The sequence below is a fragment of the Manduca sexta genome, chromosome 13 (assembly GCF_014839805.1).
Source record: "Manduca sexta isolate Smith_Timp_Sample1 chromosome 13, JHU_Msex_v1.0, whole genome shotgun sequence".
In the NCBI taxonomy this organism is placed as follows: domain Eukaryota; kingdom Metazoa; phylum Arthropoda; class Insecta; order Lepidoptera; family Sphingidae; genus Manduca; species Manduca sexta.
This window is the reverse complement of record NC_051127.1, coordinates 11777541-11793650: the sequence shown is the minus strand read 5'-3', so window position 1 is coordinate 11793650 and position 16110 is coordinate 11777541. Positions and strand designations below refer to the sequence as shown.

General features: G+C 34.6%; 1 pseudogene; it reads left to right on the top strand.

Annotated features, from left to right (window-relative positions):
- The first annotated feature begins 2006 nt into the window (after positions 1 to 2006).
- Positions 2007 to 16110, top strand: part of LOC115453218 — a 20480-nt pseudogene continuing 6376 nt past the window's right edge.

Genomic DNA, 16110 nt, shown 5'->3' with positions numbered 1-16110 from the left:
CTTAACGCCTAAATAAAGCCTCTGTGTGTAGTAGGTATCTAGAATTTCCCCGTACAAATATTAACGATTAATCAACTCACATGTATGAGTAATACTATGAGTATCCCTTCTCGCCATCGTAGTCGCGTGTTCATAAAAAATACACATCCTTATCCGTCTCCGTTGTCTCTAAATTAATAAAAAATGGTACTAGAAAAAACAAAAAGATATATAAATAGTAAATAAATTTATTGTAAAAACCCGGGTAAATTGTTACATATTTGCCAGGGGTACCCAAACTAGGCTCGGCCTATAGCTACTTATGCAATGTAACTATAACACTTTGTAATTAAATAATATCTAAATTACTTATGTTCTTCATCATAATGTTCATAATCATGACCACAACCCGTAGAGTCCACCTTTTCCGGTCTCGAGTCAGTCGCATCCTGGTTCGACCCGCGATCCTTAGAATATCATCCACCCATCTTGCCACTGGACTGCCTACGCTGCGCTTGCCGTATCTTGGGCACCACCATTATAATGTTACTTCTTACTAATATTATAAGATAGAAGTAAAAGCAGATACAGTTGAACGGATTTGAAGGCAATTTGGCACATAGATAGGCGATGTTCTGGGCATTTTTTTTTTATTGCTGTGAATGACGACACGAACTTGCCGTTCGCCTGATGGCAAGCGATACCACCGCCCATAAACAGTAGAAACACCATCCAACACCTTGAAATACAAAATATTGTTTAGTATTCCACTGAGCTCGCCATCCCAAGACGTGAGATGTTAAGTCTCATTATGTCCAGTAGTTATACTGGCTACAATGTCCTTCAAACCGGAACACAAAAATGACTACACACTGTTGCTAATACATACACGTTTCATTGCGATTAGGTGGTTGCAAATAATAGGATTATTATCACATTTCTTAGACAGGTGGCGTTATAATTTGCTAATGTTTTACGGACTTTTGTACTGGGTAAGGCGTACCTATCACGCGGGCGATGCTGCAAGCAACTAGGCGTTATTGAATAAAAATTTTTTCAAGAGAACGTTCTTTCTATTTCTTTCTCATCCTTCTTTTAATGAAAGCGAGACTTTGGTAAATTATTAAAACTCGGACATTTTAGGACTCAAGTTTAATACAAGAAATTAACAAAACAATTGAAGCGTCTGTCGCGATTGTATTTTAGTACATAAATAAGAACTATTCGCTATCTTCTTGGCCCAATCTTCCGAGATAAATACTATAGATCTTGATACGATAGTAAAATGTGACATCTCTGTTACCCACGTGCAAGTGGTAAAGTCTATCAATGTGAATATCGGGCGGGCTATAATAGATGTAGAAAGTGGGACGAGCCATAAACATTGAGGTCAGTTCTAAACAATACTCAGCGCCAACTACAAAACCTAATAATAATAGTCTTAATTAATGTTTCGTGTCCAAACTGTCAAATTAGTGTCCATCGACGTCTTTTTCGCTTGTGATGATTAATGGATCTCTCATTTAATTTAGTCTTTTAATGATTAAAATTCACTCTTACAGACTAAAACATAATATGAAGTATTTTTAACATTTTCCGTTATGACCTAAAAGTTTAACAGAAAGAATTCCGAATAATCCTAGTATACAAATAGACACGTCTGTATACAAGGCATAATTGACCCGTGACAGCTTACCTTAAGAGTTACAGGTCAAATTAAATCTTGATAAGATAAAGGTAAATGTGCGAAACATTATTCCTTTTTAAATTCACGTAAATCCAAAACAGATTACCCTGATCTAAACTCTATAGTCAAGTTAGATGCCTTTCGGCATCATCTAGTGATCATCAAAAATGATTCTTTAAAGATTCGACTTTGAGAATTTACAGTCCTACAATAACTTACCACCAAGTTTAGTTATTTATGCCAGTTTAGAAGTATGAACAACGTTCATTAATTTGTCGTATATTGTTAATTTAGGTTTTCGCACTGTGAATGATGGCAACAAATGCGGAACTAATACCGTTGTTACGCTGCGATCGATGTACTTGCACGCTTTAGGATTAAAAGTATTAACCATCGTCAAGTACCGCACGCCAGTCATGAGAACTGCTTTACATAAACAAAATACGTTGATCAACATTTATTGTGTGGCTCAGTGAAGTATGGCATTCTTTTGGGGCATATTTTTGTTGACTCTTCTACTTAATTACTATGACACGGGTGAGCTAAATAATTACTTCTTGCGTTTTTTATATTAATAAATGAAGAAATGGACACGTTACAAATATATAAGAGCATTATGCTTTACATATTTTATGAAGTTACATATCTTTTTTGGAATTTGTGTTCTAGAATGTGTAAAGCTATGAGGTAGGTATGAGGTATGAGGTATTAGGTAGTATGTAAAGTAAATCAAGTGCAATTTTCATCTCAGCGCTGCATTCTGAATTAATTCCTATTGCGTTCAAGTAGTGTTCGAATTTAACTTTTTGTTAAGTGATAATACATACAATATGCCTTTTGATTTTATGTGCATCGATTAAAAATTGACGCGCGTTTTAGTTAAATCCCAATCCTAAAGCTACCTCCGATTTTTTAGCACAATTGAACCAATCAGAAGAAAGTCTCTTTGATGTTTAAATTCTTGGTACTGATTCGGAATCCGAATCCGAAGTTATGTATTGGGTTGTTTATGAAAACGGGCGTTAGGCAATAACATCCTCGAAATTCACGAACATCTTGCATTATTGTCTTTATACCACTTTTTAGCCTGCTTAATGGCTTTATTTAAACAGTATTCTATGTTTTGCATTACCTTATAGACATTGCTTAGAGCAGGCTTCTTCCAGCAAACCTAGAGGTTGCACTCAGACAAAAACCCATGGAAAACCTCGGTTCAAAAATGCCTTCTTAAGGGAAGTCCCTATAAGTTATAACTTTATCTCGAACTTATATTAATATTCATGTATAATATGTACCTATATGTAGTTTATTACCGATTAACAACCTACATATTTACCGGCTGCAATTTGATGAGTTATCAACCGCACAAACCACAAAAATAACATCACTTAAGAAAACGAATGTTTCTGACGTCCAAAGAACTGGTGAACATTTCCGTAACTGGATTACCAGTATTTAATATCAATTAAGAATGGTAATTCCGTATCATATGGTTTTATGCCACGATAATTTTTCCATTCAAAACACACCATTGTAGAGTGAAAGATTGATAGAATTAATTGTGCGTTGACCAAGATATCGTGACCTTGACCCATCATTGACGTGTTTTTACATTCTACACCTACTGCCTAAAGCTTATTTGTTAATTGTTTTTATTGAGTTCATACTCCAACCAAAATGCAAACCAGTGTGCTCATAAATTATGTACCATTCATACATACCATTGAGACTATTGAGCATCATTTGGTATGATCTTGATACACCTCCTTCGCCTCTTTCACATTTACAGTTTTTATACATTTACGCCGATTAAGGGAACCGGGTAAGGCCGTACCATCCACATACGCCTGATAAATTCCTTTCGCGACCCGTCTTTCATCCATCCTGCATTTCTCATCGTATACTATGTACCATCATTACGTATATTGGACTTTTATGTAGTAGGTTTAATTTATACATTCGGAACAACACAATCTATTGCACACATGTTTAACTACATACAGTGATATTCTACTTGAGTATTAAAATAAAACATCAGCCTTGCCCACTAGTATCTAATTCTTTAGCACGCGTTCGATGAGTATAGTGGATTATGCTTCAATCCCCTTATCATGGCTTGCAAACGAAGGACTTCACCCAAACCTAACACATTAGCCACCTAACCATTACTTATTAATGAGTGTCCGTTAATGTGTGTGAATCATTAAATTAATCACAATACTGGCATTTTCTTTTTTTATGTCAAATAATTTGTTGTTAAAATAACAATAGGATTAGGTTAATCACTTAATTTAAATGTTTAACATTAAGGCCCATACTAATGTAAGTATATTATTTATATTGTACTTCTAATTAAGCTGAAGAGATTGTTTGTATATTTTTGTTTGTCTTTCACGATTGCTACCTATCTTCTATACTTCTTCAAGTTAGTTCACGGGAAAAAATATTGGTCTCTCTTTACTGTGGAGGCAATTAGAATAAACATAATAAATGTAACAGATGCAGAAAATGATTTATTGAACCATCCAGCATGGAAGATTCTCGCAAGCTTCGACTGCGGTGATAGCGCGGCGGATCGAATCATTGGAGGGGTCAATGCAGCCCTGGGCCAGTTCCCATGGATCGCCCGTCTCGGCTATACAGGTTTGCAAAACATTTTAAACTTAAAAAGCTTTATTTAGGTATACAAATATTGTAACCCAAAATTTTTGCACTTTTTTTTTATTTTGGAAGACTTCTTTTGTAACCGGTCCTAATGACCCCACCCGTTAAAATATAAGCTGGTTTTAAATTCCATTTCACTGACCGTCAACAAAGCAATAAATTTATAAAAAGAATAAACTAAATAATATAAACCTTTCGACTAATATTATACAAAATACTTTAATTAGTTACTTTGGTTGTAACAAAATTAGTTTTTAAGCGTATAATAATGTTATATCATAATAATTTCATTTATTAAACGTAATAGGTAATATCAACTGATTCAAATATTTATTGGTAAGACCCTAGGCAATAAGAATTATAAGGAATATAATATACAGTAATGGTATTCGATTTATAGATGAGGACGACATAGACTGGATGTGCGGAGGCGCTCTCATAACAGACAGACATGTCCTCACGGCAGCGCACTGTGTGCAGACAAATGATTATGGAAACGTATTGTACGTTATTGAACATCATTCCTATATTATTATTATTATATTATTTAAATAGGTACAAGATAAATTTCACTGCTATAGCCAAGGTTTTAATTTTTTTTTTGTTTCATTACGAAAAACAAATATACACAAAATAAATAGGTATTTAATTTACATTTCTTAGCTATTACACCGTGAACCACATAAAGCATGCCATTTTAATTGGTAGGTATCGCAAATTTTGTTCAGATTTTACGATTGTCGCGTAACTTAGCTGATGGTTTTATGTGATTGACGTTAAAAGCGTTATTTAATTATATTGACTGCCTAAGTGTCGTAGTTGTAATTGTACAAGGTACGAGTACGACTACCGCGCTAAAGTCCTGGGTTCGGGTCGGACCAACTACTTGTGACTGGGTTTATCCATCTGAACAGCCAGGACTCAGGATGTTGGCGCTGTGATACCCCCGTTGCCTTGTGCACTATAATCTCCCCCGCGTATTTGGCTGTGCCCGTTGAGATTGACCGTCGCGTCGTGACCGAAATTCGGTTAGGAAGGAAGGAATCAATCACTTAATTATTATTATAATTTTAGTGTGTGTAATCTGAGTGTATAAACACAGATTTATAGGTCACACAAGAAGTACCTATTTACCGACAAAAAACTAAAAAACTGGCTTAAATTTACGTTTTCGAAATATTAAAAAACACGATTCGAGTGGATGAGATCAACGTTTTTGATCTCATTATAATGTATTTCGAAATAATAAACTTTTTGTTGGACACAAAATTCCATAGTCCATCTGCCCTCATTCCTTAGAGTGGGATCGGTGCTACATTTTTTTCGGATTCAGTTTGAATTAGTATTTATGACGTGCCGCCTGCATGATGTCAACACTATTTGGTGGCTCCAAACCCAAATAAATTGACAAAAAAACAAGCAGTACAGTCTATCGGTATGGAGATATCTAAATGATCTAACACGAGGATAGAAACTTTAAATCTACGTTAAAAAAAAAAACAAAATCTCTTTGTTCTAATCAAGAGCCTAAGCTAAACACAAGAGGCGAAGCAGCAAAATGTATTAAAATAAAACCACTATGCTAGTGGGAAACATTACAGTGAAAGCAATCTTAAATACAATGTTATGCAGGCGCGATTTCTAAATAACCACTCTTAGTCCTAGCTTAACTTATGTCTTTTTAAAAGTAGTAGTTTATCATGTTAATCATTTGTTATGTAAAACAGTTCAGACGGTCTGTCCAGATAGCTCCTTGTCTCATTTATATTCTATATCTTAGATCAACTCAAGGAAAAATTACCATAACGTACACAGCATGACAATTTTGAGATGAAACAAAACTGATATTAGTTTGTTATTGTGTCTAGAACCTCAATTCGGCTTGGAGAACACGATACTCGAACGAATCCTGATTGTCAACTACACGTTTGTGCCCCGCCTTTACAAGACCGTAAGATCAAGAGCATCAAAAGCCATCAGGACTTCAACAAGCCGCCGTTCCACAATGACATAGCAATTATAGAACTCGATGCTCCAGTTAACCTGAACGGTGAGCGACGGAAAACTTAATTTCTCGTACGTTGACTCAGAAACAACGTCATCCATCGGCGCCAAACCCAACCTATGAACTGTCGGAAATTACTTATTCAGAATTAATTATTGAAAACTAGATAAAAAAATAAATATGGTGGTTAACGTTTCCTTGAATGTTTGCCATACATAGCGTAGGTGTAACAAAAACCATTTTTATTTGGAAGGTACATACGTAAGAATTAAATATGTACCTATTGCGGTGGATTGTTGACATAGGTTCGTAAATAAAAAATAAGTAAGAAAATATAATGAACAATTAACAAGCAGCATACATTCTCAAGCGGCAAGCACAGCGTTGGACGTCCACCTGCAAGGTGGACAGCGAGTTGATAAACGTCGTAGGAGCACGTTGGATGCAGGCCGCTTTCGACAGGTCCGTCTGGAAAACTTTAGGGAAGGCCTATGTTCAGCAGTGGACTTTATGCGGCTGACGATGATGATGATGCATTCTCATGGATTAAGACGCAGCCTTAATTGTCTTAACATAAATCATAAGCCCGTTAGACGTTCAATCCGGCATTTATTTAATCCAAAACATTGAATCGAGATTTTGCCAATGTTTTCTGATCTCAATTTTCAATCCCCGTGCATAGTATGATCGACTTTACATCAATCTTACCTGAGTACCGAAATCACAGATTAAGTTGACGCTAGATTAAACTTGTGGTGATAAAGCGTAGATGTTTAATATTTCACAAGGCATTATAGCACAATAATATTTACATTCATGGACACCGACCAAAACAAGTATAAAAAATACAAATATGTAAAATAAAAATCGAAATATTTTTAAAGATTACGTGGCACCGATATGTTTGCCCCGAGAAGATGATCAGATGGCAAGTCTGACAATGGGCGAGTTATTGATGGTGGCTGGTTGGGGCAAAATGAATATGACAACAGAAGAACGAGCGAAGATACTGCAAGTTGTTGCAGTACGTACCTATGATACAATATTACGTATTGAGCTTTAACTTTTTTACTAAATTTAGAAAATAAGACAATGCTTGTGCTATTTGCAGGTGCCAGTTGTATCAGCAAAAACATGTGATTCTCTAGGCAAGGGCTTTAGAGTAGGTAAATCGGAAATATGCGCGGGCGCACAGGTAAACAAGGACGCCTGCGGCGGAGACTCCGGCGGACCTCTCATGAAAGTAAGCCTTCTTAGTTGTGGTTCTTTAATGTTGTCTAGCGAATGAATGTTAAGGCAAATTGGTGCTTTAATTCATCAACTCTTGTTTTATATCTTCAAGTTGACACAAAAACTCTAAAATACCAAATAGCAGCGTGACATCAATTGCTCCAGATTTACTTACATGTATAATGTATATTAGATCTTGGAGTTGACCTGTAATGTCCATGATTTAAAAAACAGACTATTCAATGATATTGCCTACAAAATCTAATAGATAAAATTTATTCTTGCTTTGCTAATCGAATTTTAAATGTAAATTTGATGATGCACAATAACTTTTAAGACTAAACGGCAATTCCTTCTGTATGTTCAATTATTGTCTTAAACGCACACAATAAACTTTCAAAAACAATAACCAAGTGCAAAAATGTCGGCCCTTCTGAGTCATTTATATAATAATATGTCGTACTTTCATGCAAATGCCTCAATAATTGGCTTATGAAAAGTAAATACTTTATCATGCTCAGACTAGCAATTTTATTCAACAATAAAAATATATATTGATAAACTAATAAAAGTCTATCTACCACCGAAATTACAAAACATTTTGAATTTAAACTCTCGCTTCACATGTCAAAGTGCAATGACCACTTTTAATTCGTGAATATTGCGCCGCTGTTTTCCTGTAGGTAGATATAACACCGTTTCGTTTTTATACTATCTATATTTTAATTTTAAGGTAAAAACCTTAAATAACAAAAACATAAATTATGCGTAACGGAGTACTCAAATTCGCCTTGATGATTATAATTGATTTACCTACCGACTTGATATCCAACACCTAAACGAACCTCTATAAGCAGATAAATACCTAGGTATTTATTATAGTGCATGCGGTAGTGAATTAAAAATTAAAATTTGTAAAATTGATTTTTTTCTCTGCATTATGTATAAGTATAAACTGAGAATCAAAATTCCTTTCAAACCAGGCTCGGAGTACAAACATTTGGTGATCGGTCCTTAATGTTACACGAATGCGAAACACTTTTTTATTGACTTCTGTCGTGGCTAATCCAAAGTCCAAACGGCTTCAAATAAACCTGTTAAGGTCAGGGGGCCCTATTCCGTCTATAGGGGCCAATCCGTTTTTGCATTAACGGGCGCTCTATTCGAAGGACAGCTTTGATAGATAAGAGTCAAAAAATCACCTATTTATCTATACAGCCAACAAAGCTGGCCTTCGATTAGAACGCCCGTAATTGCGAGAAGACTGATATAACCCCGGAGACACAGTAGTGCCCCCTGATCTTATTTAGTGTGAAATATAGTGTTTTATTAATCATGTCACTACATCGCGCTAAGGACGCCCTTCAGTTTGAGCAATAAAGCAACAAGATCTTGAAACAAGACTCCTAAAATGACTCACGACACCGGGTTTTCTTAATGTTGGACCTTATTAATTGCTTTGTGCAAACTGGAGAAATCGTCAAGAATACCGAGCATAAAGTATCGGTAAAAAAGGTGCAAAGAAAACCTTGAATTCCTGTGTCACGACTCTTGTGTTTTAGACGTATAAGTCCTTCTATCACTTATAAGTGTATCGGTTATATAAAAGTACTAAAAACCTCTTAAATGTTATTAGTACTTAATTTCATATTTATTAACTGGAACGAGTACATTGACTTAGTAGTAGTACAATCAAAATAATTAAAGTTAGTAAATCTTAAATACAAAACAAAAAAAGCATGACAAATTACACACAAAAATTAAAAAACAAATAGAAGCTGAATAATGCAAGAAAAAAGGTTTGATGTTTGCGTACAATTGATACAGGTCAGGAAAATAATTATAGGTTAGTAAAACACTTCTTCAATATAGTTTTTTATTGCAGGTATTTGATACACCAGAAGGACCTAAGAACTTTCTAGTAGGGGTTGTATCTTTCGGGCCCATGGTGTGCGGCATTAGGAAACCTGGCGTCTATTCTTCGGTGCCATACTTCCTCAAGTGGATTTTGGATAACATTATGTGATATATATGCAAACTATTTGCATGCATAAGTTAACATCATAAGACTCGCGTTTATTGAAATAAATAAATACTTATAATTCATAAATACTATGCTGAATATAGATGATAATATTTGTCAAGAGGATATTTTGAAATAAACACTCTACGTAAGTCTTATATAACACAGAATTATAATTATTGAAAACAATATAATCAATAATAAATTGTTATTACTAACTGTAATATAGGATGTATTTTCCTCATAGTTTCTTTTAAAACCTACTACTGACATTAGCTACATAAAATTTCCTGATACAATATTTTTTATAATAGACTCATTATAGGGAAAAGGAACTTTAAGTATTAGTTTGTTTGTTTCTATGACGCTACCATAATAAACGTTCTTTATTCATGTTGCATTTCATAATTTAGCCCTTTCGACACTCTCAATAAGATCTGAATCTGTGTATTTATCATCTAGATCGATTCTGTTCAAGTATTCTGTGACGTCATCGCTGTAGCTTTCAACATTATCGTTTATAGAGACTTTACGCGACCGATTCGGGCTGTTGTAGTGATATTTGGTTTTGCTGCGTTTCTTTGCCTTCCTAGGGGAGAGTTGCAGGGTGTCCGTCGCGACTGAGCAAGATCTCGGTGCGTAGTACCTTTCAAACAACATGGGCTGTTGCTCCACTCTGCCATACATCAGTTCCATTTCATGCAAAAATTCTTCGCGTCTCATTCTCTCTTCATCGCGCCGTGTTTGCAGACGAATTGCGATGTCTTCTTCATGACTTTAAAAATGTATGATTATCTTATTATATAATTATAGTATGATCACACACAATATAGTTGTTGCAAAAGTTTTATTATATTTTGTAGCTACCCATAGATATATCTAAGAGACAGCAAATATGTAGGAATTATTTTTAGAACCATTAAATTGTCCCTATTTGATGGAAAAATAAAGTTAGAAAAAATTTGATACGTTATTGATTTCGTTGTAGTTCACAAAATACAAAATAAATGTCCAAGAAAACTGAATATCAAATATTTTAATATGTCATGTGGTTGGATTTCCCACTGATTCACAATACCTTAATATGATGTTTGTGTTAAAGGTAGGATTATATTTATGTCCACCCGGATAACGACCATCGTGCACTAGCGTAAAACCCGCCATAACAGCCTACGTAAATTTATCAGGAGTCAGCCTACATACCCGGTTTCGAGCAGGCTGGTAATTTTTGTCGACTTGCAAGGAATAATCATCTCTCATCCATCGGTACCCTTATCTGGATTCTAATTACCATCAGATACAGTGGAGTCACTTTGACCTACTCGTATAAAAATCTTACTTGTTTTTCTTCATCTCCGCTCTCCGATCGTGTTTTTCTGCTAACCGCCTAGCAGCATCCATTTCAAACTTTCTGCGAACAGCTTCTGCTCTCAATAATGCTGCTAAGTTAGATCTTCCTGTAGCAGTATTTCCTCTTAATTCTAAAGCTGAGTATGCACGAGCCCCTACACAATCGGCACTGTCTCTAACACTCTCAGAGCTTCGACTTTCTTGATAAATTTTCTTTGTGAGATTTTCCATCTGAAAATAATTAACTTGCCAGGTTTTATTTACTGGAAAGGGAAGACAACAAACCAAACCATATGATTAAGTATCTGATGTAAAAAAATATGTCGTAAGGAAACATACCTTCTTTGCAGCCCTATCAGCAGTGTTAAAACGAAATGGCTGTGGACTTGTAGTAATAAACTCCTCTCGGCATTTATTTTTCTTTCTTTCTTTAGTAGGACTGGCACATCTCTGCCTATCAGACGATGTTATAGATGGCACAGCTGGTGACGGGTCTATCGGAAGATCGCTATGAGCAGCTGGGGTTGACAAGCGACTCCGATCTCTAGCAGCCATGTTGCCTGGGTAGTGAGCATTACGCAACATTTCCTCAGCCCTAATGCGTTTGTTCATAGACCTGAATAAATAATTAAAACATGCATTTTTAAAAATTGTTAATCGTACCTAGAGCTAAACTGTAGGTAGTCAGTGAATTGTTCTTTAACCAGGAAATCTTTATGAGGCTGCACCTCTGTGTGACTGTGTAGTCAATTGTTTATTAATTAACTATGAATTTAATAAAATTCATTCAATTTCTATATATCATCATTTTGCACATAAATATTATAAATATTGAATCCCCTAGCCTCGTTTCGGCCAAGGGATATTAGCCAACTACGCAGGAGATAATATTATAGTGCACAAATGTGCGCGCCATAATCAGATGCACCACTCCCTGTTCCTTTACTCTCGCAGTCCAGTGAGAGGGCAATCATACATGACCAGAGAGAGATCAAGCGCAATACACGCTTTGCGAGCTTTGAGGATATCATACCGCCAACTTCCTAACTGCGAACTGCGATTGAGTAAGATTTTAAGATAAGAAAACCAAGTCACAATCATTTTTGGTCCGACCCGGATTCAAACCCAAGATCTCCCCGCGGTTGTCGTACTTGCACCGCATACGCATTAGATACGACTATGCCACCGAGGAAGTCAATATTATTTAATATTAATTTCAACAAAAATACCCAGTTGGTAAATGACGCGCTCTACGATGATAAAACCAAAATGGTAAAATTAATTGCTCCAACACCGTAAATAACAACGTTATATTATAAATATTTAATAATACATAATAGGTACTCATTAGTACAGGGATAATCCATTATGTAATACTACATTATGCACGCCACTTCGACTATATGGAATATGGTTTGAGACATTATTTTTATATTATATGAAGCATAGCACTTAGAGTTAATTTCACATAAATGATATTAGTATCTATAACTTAACAGTATGTCCTATCCCTAGGACAAACATTTTGAGCTATACTAACAATTTTCTTAAAGGTTCTAAACTAAACTTTAAACGTTCGTTGTTCAAATTTTGTATGGAAATTTACATTGACACAGTAACTATAGCATAATGTTAGTGCTACAAATAACTACACCTTACTTTAAATCTACAAAGTAAATACAAATTATTACGAGGTGAGTAAAAATAGTAGAAACGCAGGTATTACCGGCAGCGATATCTCAGAGGAAAATAGGAAGATAATAAAAAAGGTTTCAATAATAAAAAAGCTTTGAATAATAACCTAATTGAACTAACCTGAAAAATTCATCTTCTTTCATTCTGTCATAAATATAGTTAGAAAAAAGATTTTTAGGCACCGGTCGTGCTCTGAACCTTTTCTTTTTCTTGCTTTTGGGCACCACGAGAGCAGCTCGGTCGCACAACCCCCCTAAACCCTTTTCCTCCCTTTTGTGAAACTAAACGGTTTCATTTGTGTTGTAGTTCGGCTTCGCTATTTATTTTGGTTATTGCTCTCTAGAAAAGGTTTTTACTGTTAAGGTTATAGCTTAAGGTCCATTTCAAAGTCAAATTTCGTCGTATTAAATTTTAAAGGCCGAAATATCCATGCATATTAATTATTTTACGTTTTCTTTCAACTGCGAGAACTAATCACTAACTAGACGTGAATTTAAATTCTTTACTTGTCAATACTTGTTTAGTTACCCAGATTAAAGGTGAAACAAAATGTATGAAAAATGGACCTTAAGCTATAACCTTAATTGGTTTTTGTTTTATTGAGTAGGTATGTTCATAATCATACGTATTTGACAGCCAAAATATTATTTTTTTGTAAGTACAGATTTCAACAAGAAAGTCAGTAACACTAGCAAAATTATATGTAAGATATCCCAGTTTTGACCCAGACTTTATCACTTCACTGTGACATAAGTCAGAAGCGACTCGCACAGCAATGGGCTATCCTCGTGGATAACACAAACATGCCAAAGCAGGAATCGAACCCACTAGTTTTGTCCCGTTTGTCTGCCAAGTGCCGCAATTAAGTACAATCATAATTTACAATTACCTTAGTTCAGCAAAAAAAAATACATGACTATAAATGAAAAGCATTAAGTAGGTACGTGCTGAGAAAAAATTAAATATGCATAAGTTGCATATTATCTAACTTCCATTTATGCCAAAAGATCAAGGCAAGGTTGGGGTAAGATCGCACATTCATATATATATTTTATCAAACCAAAATGCGATCCATCCACTACTTTTTCTTGGGACATAATTGCTTCATTGGACATATTCCAAAAAGAACTATTATGCACTTATTTATTGCACAGAGGAATTTTTTCAATAAGCTAATAGATTATAATGTGACTAAATATAAAAGTAAGAATTGAACAACTTTTTAACAGTAAGAGTGTAATTTTTTATTTGTTCAAGTTGTGTTTTATTCTACGAATAACTTCTAGTTAATAATTGAAAAATCAAATCAGAAAAAAAGGATGTGAATTAAAAGCATACAGCCAATTGTAGATAATGTAAACCTCATTGCTTGATCCTCTAATATTTTGTCATAAAGGGGATGCGCGACTCTATTGGCACTGGGCGAGCTTTGAACTTTTCCTGTTACATTTCAGATTTATTTAGCATGTCTTCGGAAAATGATTTTTGTAGACACCTCAACTCATTAACGATGCGGTCTTCTTCATCCCTTGAGAAATGTATAAAATTATATTAGTAACACAAGTTATGAAGTTGTTCAGCCTTTTTGTGTATGACTGCATACGTATATTGCGTAATTAGGTAAGGGTACTTTTTTACCTCTCAGTCATCTTAAACGGTTTAGGTACAGTGATACTTTTACGTCTTCGAGTAGGAGATGCAGCCCGTCTTACTTTAATGGGACTAGTAGGTACACTACGCGTTCTGAATTCTGTGTCACAAATATCGTCTTTCAACCGAGCCGGGTATTTTTATTGTTAAAGTATTTATCGAATTTTCTATCGACTTCATTGCTGGGCTCAATTTTACCGTCATTCCAAGATATTGAACACGAAGAATGGTTTCTTTTCGGACGATCCTGCTTTGCTTTTTCTGAAATACTATTTAACGAGGGAAACTTCTGATTATCCGGAGAGCTCTTGCCATTACCAAGGACGTTTGTTCTTGAAGGTTTTTTCAAACATGTCCCCACATTGCTCGTCAAAGGTGAAAAGTTATTTTTACAAATTTCTTTTTTCATATCCGCTTCACTCTGTACATTACCTTCTACGGAACCTTTTCTCTTTGAGACAATACCCTTACATTTATTAACTTTATAATGAGCTGTGTTCTCTGAGCCATTTCCGAGTATATTATTAAAGGTTCCATTACAATCGTCTATGTGTTCTATAGCTATTCCAAACATAATCTTCTTTTTTTCTCTCAGAGATTTTAAAGTTGAATAAAATTCTTCTGAATTTAAATGATGAATTTCATTATAATCAGGAATACTTCGATAAAAATCCTTTAGTTTAATAGCCTCTACGTCTGCTGCATGTACTGAACAAGTAGACATCGAATCGATCGAACTATGCTCATTTGTCTGTCTTATTGTTCTCTCGTAAGCTGATTTAGGCATTTTACTTATTGGATCCACTGGTACTTTAAGACACGAATTAGCAAAGACGCTATTGTTATGGCTCATGATTATTTGAAATATAAGAACTACATGTAATATCCATATTAAATAGATATATTTAACAAAGGACACAAACTTTGTTGTGGTAATAGTTACCATGGAAAATAGACAAAATGTCATGCAAGGTTCACATACCTTGCGCTATGATTTCAAATATAAGTACTTACTTACAGAATTAGAAGGTAAGTACCTCGAAACAATGATGATGGATTTGAATGAAATTTGTCACACGGATAGTAGGCTTTTTATCCAGCTAATTTGCATACATGGGAAATAACGGGATTTTATAGATGATTTTATTGGGTCGTAGGTATAGGTGGAGTAAGTTACCTTTTAATAATGAGAAATACAAAGAGTACCTTCTTTTTGTACTATGCTAATATTATGGATTTACTTGATCGAATCGAATCGAATAGGTTCTTACCTACCTACATAATTTGTACACGTACACAAAACTTGATTTATTTTCCTATGGTTTTTCCAATTCAAATCTCATTTAGCAAAATATGTGTACGGTATACCTATTGATGTGTAATCGATTATTGACATAAATAATATTTATTTATTTATTTCTCTTACAAATATTACAAATATATTAAATTGACCTTATAGAGCGCACATTAGAAGATTGTTATGCAAAACAAAGAGAATATAACCACTGTGAAAAAATAAATGACCGTCTGCTTCTTTATTTCATTGCATTTTTCAAATTATATGTGTATTCTTCGGAGTAGATCGATAAGTCCCTTCTTACTTTTAAAGGTAGATTGAAGTATAAAATTACAGAACTAGCATAGACTACTACCTAGCACGTATAGAATCTACGTATGCATAAGCAACTACCCTATTTTTTGTTTCTGAAGCAGCTTTTTCGTGTTGTTGCTAGTAAAAAATAGAATTAATAATAATATCAAACGACATTTCAAAATTGTAAACAATCAAATTTAGAATATCGTATTATTTTATAATCGATTAATTAT